The sequence below is a fragment of the Armigeres subalbatus genome, chromosome 2 (assembly GCF_024139115.2).
Source record: "Armigeres subalbatus isolate Guangzhou_Male chromosome 2, GZ_Asu_2, whole genome shotgun sequence".
Taxonomy (NCBI): Eukaryota; Metazoa; Arthropoda; class Insecta; order Diptera; family Culicidae; genus Armigeres; species Armigeres subalbatus.
Genome location: NC_085140.1, coordinates 131711557 through 131725314, shown reverse-complemented (window position 1 = coordinate 131725314; position 13758 = coordinate 131711557). Strand labels below are relative to the sequence as shown.

Sequence of the window (13758 nt, the reverse complement as noted above, 5' to 3'; positions counted from 1 at the left end):
TATGGGTGAACGCTCTACCACAGACCAGGTGTTCGCCATACGTCAGGTATTGCAGAAATGCCGCGAATACAACGTGCCCACACATCATCTATTTATCGACTTCAAAGCCGCATATGATACAATCGATCGGGACCAGCTATGGCAGCTAATGCACGAACACGGATTTCCGGATAAACTGATACGGTTGATCAAGGCGACGATGGATCGGGTGATGTGCGTAGTTCGAGTTTCAGGGGCATTCTCGAGTCCCTTCGAAACGCGTAGAGGGTTACGGCAAGGTGATGGTCTTTCGTGTCTGCTATTCAACATCGTTTTGGAGGGAGTAATACGAAGGGCAGGGATTGACACGAGTGGTACGATTTTCACGAAGTCCGTCCAGTTATTTGGTTTCGCCGACGACATTGGTATCATGGCACGTAACTTTGAGAGGATGGAGGAAGCCTACATCAGACTGAAAAGCGAAGCTAAACAGATTGGACTAGTCATCAATACGTCGAAGACGAAGTACATGATAGGAAGAGGCTCAAGAGAGGTCAATGTAAGCCACCCACCACGAGTTTTTATCGGTGGTGACCAAATCGGGGTGGTTGAAGAATTCGTGTACTTGGGCTCACTGGTGACCGCTGATAACGATACCAGCAGAGCAATTCGGAGACGCATAGTGGCTGGAAATCGTACGTACTCGAAATCGAATAGATTTCGCCGCCGTACCAAACTGACTATCTACAAAACGCTTATTAGACCGGTAGTTCTCCACGGACACGAGACCTGGACGATGCTCGTGGAGGACCAACGCGCACTGGAAGTTTTCGAAAGGAAAGTGTTGCGTACCATCTATGGTGGGGTGCAGATGGCGGACGGTACGTGGAGGAGGCGAATGAACCACGAATTGCATCAGCTGTTGGGAGAACCATCCATCGTTCACATCGCGAAAAGCGGAAGACTACAGTGGGCCGGGTACGTGGCCAGAATGTCGGACTGCAATCCGGTGATAATGGTTCTCGACAACGATACGACGGGAACAAGAAGGCGAGGTGCACAGCGGGCAAGGTGGAGGACCATTTGCCGATCCTCCGCAAACTGCGTGGTTGACGAAGTGCAGCCATGGACCGAGCTGAATGGAGAAGACTTTTATGTGCAGCACAGGCCAATAAATCAATTTTGTTCAGTCGTGTGTTATATTTATAGCACGTTCAAATGGATTATTAGAAGTCCACGAGAAAAAGTTTTGTAGTAACCTGGAAGGATTTATTGAACAACCAGCGGTCGAGCAAAATATGGGTTATTTTTTCTCTAGTCGCGAGACAGTGAAGTTGAATAACTAGTGCTTGATGGATCGTGGACTTGTAGAACGCGTCATTACCACGAAATGAGCAAGATTTTTTACCAGTCATTGGAGTGTGCATGAAATGTGCTATCGCGTATTAGGCGACAAATTGTTAGCGCGTCCGTTATCATTCTTACACTAGCCGTTCGATAACTGCAAAATCGTATATCGCAATTACGTATCAGTTAGTGAATGTCGTTTGATAAACTATCGAGTTGCAGTTAAATGACTTGCAGTTATCGAACGTCTACTGTATAATGCAAATTGAGAGCGCGTTTGAGTGAAACAAGGTTTTCCCCTTTAAGTCTTGAAATAGCGTAGTAAAATGAAATATTAAATCGCTTTCCAAGGCGCTTTCCTATACATTACCATCATCTTGTAATCTTTGCAAACATAATAAATGAAAAAGCAATATTTTTCCAGAAAATTGATGGAAATGTCACTAATTATGTTATGATTCTGTCGGGATGGTCCGGACTCCGGAAAGCTAGATTCATGCTCATGCTTTTTATCACACATTTTCCTAGAATAAGTCAACAGACTAGACCGCATGCCCTTGAAAAAGTGTTGATGATTTCTTTTTTAATGCCCGCGTTTTCCAGAATAGTAAGTAATTCCGGAATAAGAAAGTAATTCCTTCTTCAAATGCAATCATTTCTCTTCAAAAGGCTATGGAGTAGATGGTTTTTCCATCTGGTAAATACTTTTTCTCTCATTTTATCTGCAAAAACACCTGAAGCACGCACAATACAACAGATGACTTCTTCTTTCATAGCACTTGCAGTGGAGGAACGGTCGTTTGGCCGAACAAACTATTAGGCCGAAACTCATCTGGCCGAAAGTCATTAGGCCGAAAGGGTCATTTTCCGAAACGGTCATTTTGTTGAAAGGTTCATTTGACCGAAAGGCTTATTTAACCGGAATGGTCATTTTGACGAAAGGGCCATTTTCCGGTTCTCACTTCTCACTGTGAAAAGTGAGTACTGTAAAAAGTAAGTACTGTTAAATGAGTAATGAGACCTCTCACTACTAACTTCGCGCTTCTCACTTTTTACAACGAGAAGTGAGAAGTGGGACGCCCCACTTCTAACTCCTCTATTCAAACTCACTTCTCACTGTGAAAAGTGAGAAATGAGGGGTGAGGATGGAGACGTCTTACTTCTCACTCCTAGTTTCTCACTCCTCACTGTAAAAAATGATAAGTGAGAAGTGAGTAGTGAGACGTCTCACTACTCACTTCGCGCTAATAACTTTTCACAATAAGAAGTGGGAAATAAGCAGTGTGAAGTGAGATGTCTCACTTTTCACACCACATTTCTCACTTTTCAAATGACCTATTTGGCCAAATGTCGTATTCAGCCAAATGTCCAATCCGGAAAAATAAACCTTCCGGATAAAAACAACCGATTCAGCATCACGATATCATGGCTACGAACTCTAAGTACTAGCAGTTGTCGAAAGTTCGAAAAAGTACCGCTACTATCTGCCCAACATCCATAATAATCCATATAAACATCAGTGTCTCTGAAGCTTCCACCACGCGAAAGTGTACAGTCTCCTCTTTCATGTCGTGGGTAAACTAAAATGTTCTATCGGGGGAACTAGATCAATTTCTAATGTTTTTGGTATTTTTAATGGAAACCGTATCTATCCTATTCACCACCAAACTCACCTCCACCAAAAATGTATGGAAAAATGACCCCCGATAGAACATTTTACAATTGCACTTACGTGAAAGAGGAAAGCCTATACTATCGTGTAGTGGGTGTTCCAGAGATACTTATATTTTGAAAATAACAAACAAATACACCGTGTATGCACTGACACGTGACTAAATCATCGAATAGCTCGCTAGTGGTTAACCATTCAACAATTCTCGTCTGATCTTAAGGCAGTGCAGACAAACAGATGTAACACTTGATTTCAATTCATCGTAGATATTATTTTGCGCGATTCATCCAATAGAATGACTGTAGTCAACCATTTTGACATTTAACGCTCGAAATGCCAATCATCGCCTGCGATGCTTGATTCTGCATCATAGTATGCGCCCCTCAGTGAGAAGCAAACAATAAATAGCCTAGAGCCTAAGGGTGCGGCCAGAGTAGACGCGAAGTGCGAAGCGAAGCGAAGCGTCCATACGATTTGACAGCTCCTTATTATTGATTGTTATTCCTTTGTGTGCAATTTTCGCGCCGCGTCGCGTAGACGCGTCTACTCTGGCAGGCACCTAAGGGGCCGTACACAAAAGATGTTTTAGTTACAAGATAAAGATTGTCGCTGCCGTCTCTGTACGGAACATCTTTTACTGGTGATAGGGTGCTAAATGTCAATGAAGGAAAAATACATACGATTTGACAGTTCGGTACCCAACATGTTTCAGACAGCAGAACAAAGGGAACCGAAGCGACAATCTTTATCTTGTAACTAAAATATCTTTTCCGTTACCTATTACGTAAGCACTATTTCTGAGTTTTCGACGCTCCCTCTTCTCTTGTAAGATTGTTTTCAGACAAATAATTTTTATTTATTGGTAGAAAATAACAAACCTTCCTCCCCCCATAAATGCTTACGTAATAAGTGTAAGTCCCCTAACGTCAATTTTGGGGTTTCACTGGGCAGCCCGAATTATGGATTGGACCCAGTACTGCAATTTCCCATTTCGATCAAAATGTCACGCGATGTTTACATATCTGCCCCTTTCAATATCTATAGAAACGCGAAGAATGAATGGCATGCTACAAAAATCTAAAAAAATGTTTGTTCCGTGAAATGACATAGAAGTGTGCAATATCTTGTTTATTTTTGTGTTTATTACCACTTTCAACTTGATGAATTAAGGTCACTCCTGACGCAATCCAAGTTTCAAAATGCTCGCGTTTTCGGGGGCACACCACTCGATACGGAAGCAACGCACAACTGTCATTTTTGTTGATTTAGTTTTGCTGCGTCGCAGCATGCGTGAAAAAATAAAAATGACAGTTGTGCGTTGCTTCCGTATCGAATGGTGTGCCCCCGAAAACGCGAGCACTTTTAAACTTGGATTCCGTCAGGAGTGACCTTAAAGGAATATATAGGAATAAGGAATTTTTCGACTAGTCACGCATATATCTATTAAAATAAATCAGGAATTTTAATTTCAAAATAAAGCTTAGCATCCTTCCATGACTGTCTTTCATGCGATTCTTTCATTTGGTCGCCTAAAATAGAAAAAAAAATACTTAAAAAAATATATGAACGCAACGGGATTCAAATCCAGAACATCAACAAAAATGGCACTCACTCTTGCTAAATCACTACATCGACTTCTTATTGGGGACAAGTTATTTGTTGAATTGTCTCTCGCTTGGGGCGTGGAAAAAATCCGTATATACCTTCTATGAATCAAATTCACCCTATTTACTGATTGTACAGCTTTACAGTTCCTATTTGGTCCCAGATCTCGACCTTGTGCCAGAATCGAGAGATGGGTACTCAAATTGCAAAATTACTCGTATAATATAGAATATATTCCTGGGACGGCTAACCCTGCTGAAGTTTTTTCAAGGCTTCATAATTTACCTCCAGAGCCGTTTGACGAAAAAGGGGAAGAATACATACGAAATGTTGTGTCTCAGTCTGTTCCGATAGCGCTAACACTACAAGAAGTCAGGGCAGAGACAGCCAGCGATGCAGACCTTCAGCAAGTACTAGAGTGTCTTCAGTCAGGCGCTGTAGAATCGATTACAAAGGATTATAAACCATACATATACGAGCTCAGCAACGTCCATGGCGTATTACTGAGGGGTAATCGACTAGTTATTCCTTTTAAGCTACGCGAACGGGTATTAGTTTTGTCACACGAAGCGCATCCAGTCATGGCGGCCATCAACCGTCGTCTACGTCAGAAGGTTTGGTGGCCGTCAATGGACAAGCAGATTGAGTTCAACGTAAAAAGGTGTAAGCAATGTATTTTCGTTTCCTCTCTTGGACCACCGGAGCCGGTGAAAAGTACAAAGATGCCTGAAAAAAAACCATGGGTAGACATAGCCGTCGATTTTATGGGACCACTTCCATCGGGACACACGCTCTTTGTATTAGTGGATTACTTTAGCAGGTTCACTGAAGCCATCGTCATGAAACAAATCAACGGCAAAGCTTACCGTCCAAGCGCTACATGAGACCTTCAGCAGGTTTGGCATCCCGGAGTCAATCAGATGCGATAATGGGCCGCGATTTGTAAGCGAGGAACTACGATCATACTGTTACGAATACGGTATTACCTTACGAAGAACAACGCCGTATTGGCCGCAAGTGAATGGGGAAGTTGGGCGAGCGAACAAGACCATTTTAAAGCATCTTAAGATCAGTCAACAGTCCCCAAATTCAGATTGGATGTGGGACCTCAGGTCATTCTTACTCATGTATAATTCTACACCACACACTACGGCCGGAGTAGCACCTTCTTACTTGGTGTTTAAAAGAGTTTTGCGGGATGAGCTGCCCTTAATCTTCCAAGGAAGAAGAGCTTGAGCTTGAGCTTGAGCTTGATTGACTGCTCGTAGTTGCTACTCCATTATGACCAGATCAGCTGTTCTTGCACAGGGAACCAACAGATGTTTGCTTGGGACTAGCACACATCTTCAATGTACAAGTACTGGTGATCTCATTTGTTAGGTCATACTGGCGCCTGCCACGTCAGAATGCAAGTCAATGTAGGGAAAGGGAGGAAATGATGATGCAATCACTCGCCCGCTGCAAGCCGAATATACCTCTGCACTTGCCACGAGTTCATGCGGAATTTGTTGGAATTTCTGGGTTAGGTTGAAGAGGCAGAGGTCCGTCTTGGTTAACGAGCTGCCAATGTGATAGATAGGAGAAGGTAACTGATGGAATTTCTAATTGGATGTAGGAAACGAGCTCTATAGTTCATTTCCAATTCTAGCAGATTACTGTTAGAATACTCAAGTTGAAGGTATAGGAATAAAAATGGAAACGGTATGAAAGTCCATTTATTTATTTATTTATTTATTTATTTTATCTACATAATCTTTATAATCGCATAAATAACCACATAACAGTTTTCAAAGCTTACGCAACTATGTACTATTTTCTAACACAATAAAATAAGTAATTTCATACCAAAGTACTATTGGGAATTGAAGTGAATGCTCATATTTCGTTTGAAAGAGACAAATGTCGTTTCGCTTCTATGATTACGAGGTAATTCGTTCCAAATTTTGACAGCACGGGCACGAAAAGAATCTCTCAAATTATTAGAAAGGGCTCTTGGAACAATAAGTAGTAATGCTCGAGAAGAGCGGGCAACCTTGAAGAAGTTTCGGAGGTAAATTTAAGGGTCATTTATAATTTTATATGTTTGGATGCATGTTCTTAGCTTAAGATGATTCACAAAATCACAACCAAGTAAAGACTTCTTATAGGCAGATATATGGTCATATTTTTTTAGATTGTATGCGTATCTTACAACTGCATTGAAAGCCTGGTTTAGTTTTGAGATTTGCCTTTGATACAAGACCAAACAATATGTCTCCATAATCGAATAGAGGTACTAAAAGTGACTTGGCAAGTTGAATCCTGATGTGTTGAGGAGTACAATGCCGCAGCAAAAGTAGGGAGTGCAAGGCGTTGTAGACTTTACTGGAAACAGCGTTTGTCTGGTTTGTCCAATTTAAATTTGAATCCATAAGAATGCCAAGATTTTTAACCACATTAGAATACGTGATGAAATCGTTTCCAACTTTAATTAGAGGAACAAAAGGTAAGGTTGCACGTTTAGTGTGAAAAATTATAGTCTGTGTTTTTTTCACGTTAAGAATCAGTCCATTCTGTTCACACCACTCTAAAATATTTTGAACATCTGAGTTCATCCGACAAACGATTTCAGGTGCGGTGCTCGGTTCTCCGGAGATGTACAGCTGACAATCATCCGCATATAGGTGAAATTTACAGAAAGATAAACTCAATGGTAAGTCGTTTATAAACATCGAGAAGAGTAATGGACCGAGTATTGAGCCTTGTGGTACCCCAGTTGGTGGAATTCAATGGGATTGTATTAACTCGTCTTATGACAAGATCAATTTTCTGATTGGCGCGTAAATTTTATGTAGGTAAAATATTTACTTTTACCATAGAGCCAGAGCCGCATATGAAATTTGTCAATAAGAATTTATAGAGATTCATATTTCTAGAATTGTGACGTGTTTCATCCATCCATCATAACAGAGTTCTTTGAATTTACCCATTTTTAGTTTTGAAATGTATTTGTTTTTGTTTATTTTTTTTTTGAGATGGTGTGAGAGATGGTATTATTATTTGTTTTCTCATAGTTAAAATAACGTTTTTCTAACATATAAATGTTTGTTTGGGTTATGTTTCGCATGAGTTTCTAGATGACAAAATTCGTCTCATAAGTCATAAGTTTTTGCGCTTTTTAGGCACTACAAGCGGTCATAAGACACATTGATGTAACTAAAATTAATCATGGCAAGAAGTGTTGGAGAAGTATTATGAACTTTTAAGGAACAAAGTGTGTTACTTGGGAATGCTACTGTTCAATCAAAATCAACGGGTCGCTGTATAGAACGTAATGTGGCGCATCTTAAACCACTACCGATGATAGAAGGTCAACGGTTCGAGGATACATCTAAGGATCAACCTACTGATCAACTTCCACCGAACCCAAATATATTATTGTTTGAACAAGACTGTAAAGCTGAATCCCATTTCATGTGTTCGTTATATTTTCAATCTTCTTATAACCCGGAATGGTGACATAGCGTAGTTTAATTATCATCATAACATATACTATATGTGGTTGACTAGAGATTTACATCCAATAAAGCATTATACAGTGCGTTACTTCTATAGTTTTATTTAGCCTTATTAAGGGGATAAAATCTGACTTCTATAGTCAACTATTCCGGATACCATGATGCACAACTGAAGTGAGGATGTTAGCAAACGTCAGTTCAGTTCAAATTTTGAATTTCAAAATGTACCATTTAATATGAAATCTTCTTGCTAAATTAAATCCGTTTTAAAAAAGGACTTCAATTGATCTCTACTAAGGTCTCAACCCATTGATGGCTATGGGAATCTAGTTCAACAAACATAAACAATGTATCACTATAGCATCACTGCTGAGCGATGATCAAACACCGTTTGAACGCGTGGACGTGGAAGTTGGGGATTAAGGGCCGATGTCCACGTAGCGGTTTTTCAAGCTGCGTTGACGCAGCGTTACTCGGCGTTGAATCAGGCTGGGAATGCACACGACAAGCGGTAATTTGCCGCAAAACTTCTACCGTCAAATCTATCTGTCACGCCAAATGTCATTCGTCTGCCAGCTGTTGTCAGTCTGTCATTTTCCATTCTCTTCCAATATGAATCGAGTTATCGATTCACATGAAGACATCAAACGTCAAATATTTAAAGTAGGGGAAAGGAGGCTTTGGCAGGTTTTGTTCTATTATTGTCAGGGGGGTTTTTGTCAACATAATTTTATGACATTTTCCCACAATATTCCTTTATATGCAAAGAATGTTTAGACCAAATTTGAGCATAATCAATCATAAAAAACCCCCTGACAATAATAGAACAAAACCTACCAAAGCCGTCATTCCCCTTATTACAAATATAAAAGCTTGATTTTGATTTGTATGAAACTCATTGCCCCCGAACAAGAATCGATGGGTAATGCTATTAAAAACATGTCATGAGTTTTTACATACCTATATGATGGCAGACTAGAGACAGTAACTCAGTATTACCCCAAAATAAAAAGTTCCATTCATGCTATTTAGTAGAGAGTAGAAAAATCAATTCACTGTCGATTTAAAAGTCTCCCATTAATTCTAAAATGAAAAGTTTTAACTTTCGAAATTAATTGTAGTTCTGTGAAATTTAAATCGTGCCACACAATCCGATTGTTTAAAAACACGTTCTCAATACAGACAGAGAGGCAGAAATTTGGTATTGATTTGCTTAATCCCAATATATTTTTTACAATCATAATAAATAAATATTGTTACAATGTCATAATGTTCTTTATTTCCAACATAAATTTATTACTTCATATGGGGAGATTAATCTTGAAAAATAGTGGATCCAAGCATTTAGTTGTCTTGTCTTTTGATATACGGGGTACGATTTTTCATTAGTTTCATTTATTTATTTATTTATTTATTTACGAATCATTTTATTCCCTAATAAAAAAGTCATTAAACATTTTGGTCTGATACTTCAGCCGCTCTTACATATTTGGTACACTGACCCCACAAGCATGGGTCACACACTAATATGAGTCATTTCCATTTAATCAACATGCAAAATTGAGTGACTAATTATTGTTACAAAGTGACCCATATATGTTGGGTCAGTGTACTCTAAATAAATTTTCACTCCACTGCAACACGGACCGATCGCAGTACCGTTGCCCACAATGCGCTTTTTTGGTTGAATTTTGCCTGCTTCATCATTCAGTCCAAAACTGTCACATCGCCATTTGTTCGGAAATTAATTTATTTTGATAAAGTTAGTACAATACAATACAATCAACGTCACTACACTATTGCGCACATATTTCCGTTGACTTTAACTCTATTCGCCACCCTGGGATGTTTGCTTGTCAGTTCTTTCCAAAGGTGTTTTGATCACGACTGGTATTAACATAGGAACGGAAGAAACACTTGCTGCTCCGAACTATCACTAGCACTATTTTAAAGAAGTTAGATTTGAAACTTTTGTTATTTGCAAACTAATTTGCGAAACCAAAATGAACTGATTTGCGAAGTATTTTTGTTTGTTTTGATTTCGCTCTGACAGATTCCTTCTGCAGATTTTCCCATTAGAAATCTTGTTGGAAAGAAAAGAATAGAAATGTCAAAAAATTACTCGCGTGCACGCTGCGTTCCTGTGGGGAATTGCGGTGACTTTGCGGTAGCTCTCGCCGCAAATAAGACGCGTGTCGACGCCGCGTTAACGCAAGTGCGTGTGCATGATTCTATTTGTTGTTGGGTACTTCGTACCGCAATTGCGTTGACGCCGCGCGCACGCAAGTTCAAAACCGCTACGTGGACATCGGCCCTAAAGCGTTGCCTTCCAAAGTGTAGCGTCAGGATTCGAGTCGATTGTGTAACCGATGGTGCTAGTGTTTTGAAGACGGTAAATTCTTAACTAATTTGCATTAAGAGTCACGTCTGTTTTGTTTGTGATGGCAGACAGCTAACGGAGCCTGTTGGGTACCTGGGCACCCCCACAGTAAGCGACCCATACCGTGCTACTGCGGAGCTCTGAAGTGGCGGACCTAATTTCTCGCACAATTCGTGGGACTCGAGTGCATGAACCAAAACTTATAGAAATGAGGATGCCGGAGCGACGTCTGACGATAAAGTCGACTCTTTTGGCAACCGACCTGAAGGGAGCTCGTGCCAAGCCGGTACCGTCAAAGAGGGAAGATACTGAGATACACCGGGAGAAGGTCAAGTAGGGTGTCGACTCTGAGGAACGGCGGAAACCTGAACAGCACACTTGTCGTAGACGAGTTTATGTGACTCATATAGAACCAGTTCAAGTCATATATGAGTTGCTGCAACCAAGTAGGCCAGCTAGGGTCAACAAGGGATACTCAAGTTCGCCGAGAGGAAGGCCTGCCCTGGGTGGATATTGTGAATCCCAAATAGGCGAAAAGAGTTGCAACAGAGGGAACGAAGACTCCTCCGACTACGAAGTGGAGTGCCCGTAGAGGAAAGGGTACACCTACCAATGGTCACGGCAGGAAGGAAAGAGGCGAAGCAATAATCGCCACGGCCAACAACGTCCTGAAGATCATGCGGGACGATGGAAAGCTCACTGGCCTAGGCGATGATGTCCACTGCATCCATAGAACGCTGAAGGGCAAGATGATTCTTGCCCTGAAGAAAGTTGCTGCGCGGAAAACATCCGCATATAAAAAGTTGGCCGTTGAGGTGCTAGGTGATGCGGCTCTGATAAGAGCCTTATGCTAAGGCCTGGACGAGATAGCAGAACCCGAAGATCTGGTGGTCGCATTGAGAGATCAGTATGGCATTGAGATCTACAACACCACGATTCGGTTAAGACAGGATCGAGCGGGTAGACAGTTGTCTTGGCGCACGCCAAGAAGGTGCTGGATAAGACTTCAGTAAGCATAAACCTAATTCAGGGTGCGAAGGCTTATTGCGGGAGTAGCATTATATATTATCCAATACGACGTACCAACGTAGCCCAAAGCCCTAGCCTTAGCCCTCAAAATTCGCAACCAAAGCAGTCTAGTTCTACGAACGTCTTAAAAATAAAATGAATATGCCTTAAAGTGTGCCGATTCAACATAACTTAAATTAGGATTTGTATCACAAAAGAAAAATAAACCATATCAGTGCTAGCTTCCAAATAATTCCTACTTAGTGAAATGTGTACACCATCGTTCCTTTAGAAACGTCTTCGGAAAAAATCAAAACCCGCTCGATCGTTTGTTTCCTGCCGTTGTCATCTTGTTAAGCTAAATTATCCCACAACACACCAATTTCACGTTTTGAAAGACGACGCAAAATATGTTCCATCAGAGTCCGTCACCCCAACAAAAGCCAGACAATTCATTTAAATTGTTTCCAACAGTTTTGCCGGTGCAGCCGTATCATTTCTGTTCGCTTAGCATTCTCACTCCGTTAGTCTGCCTTACCCAAGAGGGGGGGTCTACTGAAATGTGTGAAGCTTGGATCCTACTGGCGCAACGCTAGGCACATCCAATAAAGTTGATCCATTGTCACACACGATGATGATGATGCTCACTGATATGCACACTAGGGTGGGTCGTTTTGAGACGTTTTTTTTTTTTCTAAAAGAGACTGTTCCAGTCCATTTGTGAGCCTAGGCGACACATTTAAAAATGAATCGAAGTTAGCCGAACTTCACCATTATGATTTTAATATTGAATACATTATGTTTTTAATATTGTTATCATTATGTTTTGAATAGAAGAGAAAATTGGTTTACTAAGTGGGATCACCCTTCAAAATCAAATCTGTTCTTAATTATGCAAAACCATATTTTTGTTTGGAGTATGTGTAATGTGGATTAATGATTAATTATATAACTAATCATTAATATTTCAGAAAACGGTTTTATGATGTCCCCATCAAATGGATTAAACAATACCTTTCTTGGTTAGAACAAGTTTCGCATACGTAAAGTGACCCAGTCTAATGCACACAAACACTCGAACGATTTATCACATAATAGATTAAAGTAATTCGTTCCAATCCACATCCACTTTTATTCAATTCACACCGACAGTAGATTGAAGAATTCCATTTCACTGGCAGACCAATGGTCGGTCGCCATAATTTTCTTCTTATCAGGTTCATTTATGAACCGTAGCTAATCAAATTTGCTTCAAGACAGCGTAAAACACTGGTAAATGGCAGGTAAACTCGTTATCGCCGGCTCAGATCACCTTGAAGATAACTTTCATTCTTCAGCTTTCCTTTTTTGCGCAACCGTCCTGGTCAATGTCGTAAATTTCTTCCAGTGACAGAACCACTAAATGACAAGGACACATTTCCACACTTTCATTCCGTTACGAGTTAATGGCTTTCGTAGGTTGGTCACTGTTGGAATCTTCCGAACGAGAAAAGTCCATTCAAACTGAGACATGTCCTGTCAACTTTGTAGAGTGTCTCAAACAGGAAATATACCGATTCAGGGATGTCTTTTTCCTTGCAAAAAATATAAATGAAAAATCTTCACCTTTTTCCGATCCGTTGTGGTAGCTTCGTTTATCCTCGAAGAATTGATTCGATTTCCTTCGCTATCTTCAATATGGATTTCACATAAAAAAATAAAACTTAGTTTCCTAGAAGCATAAAATTCAATTATCCGTAAGCACCACCGCTGTCTCTTGAGCAGGGTAGAAAATCAAGATCCCGGAACACAATTATTCACACCGAATATGTAAGGATAACTGAAACATCCACCACTACAAACACCATGAACTGCCCTTGCTTCTATTTGCGTTACACGAAACACTTCTGATTCCTGAGAACCACAGATAAACAGGAATCGGCTGGTCCCTAAAACGTACAACAGAAGCAATCGCCGTACGACCCGCTATTCTTCGCCGAATTCGCAGAAGGAGCACACCCCAAGTAGAACGTAGCACACGAAACACAAAGAGAACTGCTAGAAGTAACACACCTTCGACCGAGTCAGACAAACACAGAAATTTTCCCGAAAAAAAAATTTAAATCAACTCAGAGGGTGGGTGAATGAGAATTCAGAGCTCCTCTTCCAAGGTGCACTGCTGTTGCTGCACACAATTACACAAAAATCTTCACAGTGAAACTCCCTCTTCCGGTACACAACAAGAGACGAACGAACTAAAATCCACGTCCACCCAGCAGCGAGTGCTTTTC

At 40.7% G+C, this 13758-nt stretch overlaps 1 protein-coding gene across 3 annotated transcripts in view; it reads right to left on the bottom strand.

The window, feature by feature from the left end:
* LOC134215124 (slit homolog 2 protein) overlaps positions 1 to 13758 on the bottom strand; it is a 136922-nt gene extending 123164 nt beyond the window's left edge. The window contains exons 1-3 of one of the 3 annotated variants that reach the window (XM_062694373.1): positions 13541 to 13758; positions 13364 to 13416; positions 13094 to 13199 (exon numbers count right to left, since the gene is read on the bottom strand). The gene's annotated coding sequence lies outside the window, so the exon portion shown is untranslated. The remainder of the gene's footprint in view (positions 1 to 13093; positions 13200 to 13363; positions 13417 to 13540) is intronic. The other 2 variants (XM_062694374.1, XM_062694376.1) reach the window with 2 other exon arrangements.